Here is a 1,839-nt window from a genome sequence, read left to right as displayed (position 1 = left end):
AGGGAGTTTGCTTGTTCAAACTGCAGATACCAGCCAGAATGTATAGTAATGAACAAAAAAATACCCCAGAGGAAATTGACTTTGATGGCCTAAATGATTAACATGATAGTAAATGCCATGTCTATTCTCCAAAAAAGTAAGTTCTATTTATTGAGCCTACTGTGTGCTTAGATTTTTATATATCTGACATTCTTTATTCTTTATAAAAACCCTATAAGGTAAGCTTTATTTTCCCCACCTTGAGAGGTGGGGAAATGTAGACTCAGAAAGTTTCCATAATTTCTTCAATCCCACAGAGCTAGTTAAATGAGGGATCAGGTCTATCAGGCTTTCCAGACTGGGATTGTCCCATTACCATGCTGCATTTGTGTCTCCTCCAAGATTAGGAAGGATATGGTTGACAATCTCACCAACCACACCTGTCCAAGTCAGAGTAAACAGCTGTAAACATAGAAAGATTATGGAGAGACAATTGATTCAAAACCCGCAGCGAATATTTATTAACTGTGTAACCATGGCAATATATCACCCCTCCATTTTCTTATCTATAAGTCAGGGGGGTAGCTTTTTGAAAAGCAATTTTGCAGTATGTGTCAAGAGCCTTATACTTTGTGAAAAACTGCAATACTATTTATTATAGCAATTGGAAACACCTTAAATATCTGACAACAGGGCATCATTAAGTAAACTGTAACATTGTTTCAGTGGAATGAGGTGCAGCTGTTAAAAGTAGTGTTTATAAAGTGATTTTTTGGGGAGAATTTATAGAAATGTTTTAATGATAAGTGAGAGAAAAATCTTATTTCAGAATTCTGTTATATCCACAAGAACTAAGCAAGGAAAAAGAAAGGAAGTATTTCAAAATGTTAACAGTCATTGCTTCTCTGCAGTGTCATTTTCCATTTTCTTTATGCATCTCATTCCTTAAAAATTTTTTTACACATGTGAACTATAATCCGGAAAAAAGCGTTCAAAAATAATAGAGTTAAGTGACTCTGAAAGGACCTTAAGATCCAAATTTCTGTCATTATGCGTGGTTTTAACCAACAGTACGTCACTGAGAAACACAGTACTTCCGGAAAGTGGAGATCCTGACACCTTGGTCAGGATCTGCCACCTGCTTCTCAATTCTCAAAGAAAAAAGAGCAATGCTGAGTTGTCCCCCATGATCTGTACAAATCAGCCAACCAGGAGACGCACCAGGGAGAGGGTGGACTTCTCAGACAGAACTGCTGACACAGTTAGCAGTTTGAAGTCCATTTCCTTGTGCGTGTTGTTCCTGAAGCACTCTGGGCTTCTGTTTTGATCTATGAAGGAAGGATAATGCTGTCCACCCCACAGGACAGCTGTGGGATTAGACATGACATATGTAAAGCTGCTTAATGTTTGTCACATAGTTGGGGTTCAATAAATGGTAGCCATTATGATTTTCTTGGCAATTTTGAATGAATTTCCTATTCTTTATTTATGTCTGTTTATCCCTCCTCTAATTATATACCTTATTACTTATTTTGTTCCTTAGGATGAGGCTAATTCTCAGTATCTCTACAGGTAAAAAAATTGTACACGTGCACACAAATACATACTCTAGATAGATATAGATAGATACATAGATAGATGTACACACACACACACACACACACACACACACACACACTGTGCTAACATTTTAGTTTTCTCAACTGGCCAAATAGCTACAAATAGATAAATACAAGTAATTCACCTCAGAAACTTCTCCATACACAAAAGCAGACATTTACAGTTGAATTTGGGAATGATGGTTTTCATGAGCTGCAAAGATTCCTCATTTCATAAGAACCCACTCTATAAATACATTAT

Source organism: Panthera onca, chromosome D4, assembly GCF_046562875.1.
Source record: "Panthera onca isolate mPanOnc1 chromosome D4, mPanOnc1 haplotype 2, whole genome shotgun sequence".
In the NCBI taxonomy this organism is placed as follows: Eukaryota; Metazoa; Chordata; class Mammalia; order Carnivora; family Felidae; genus Panthera; species Panthera onca.
The sequence above is the reverse complement of the archived record's forward strand: the minus strand, read 5'-3'. Positions refer to the sequence as shown.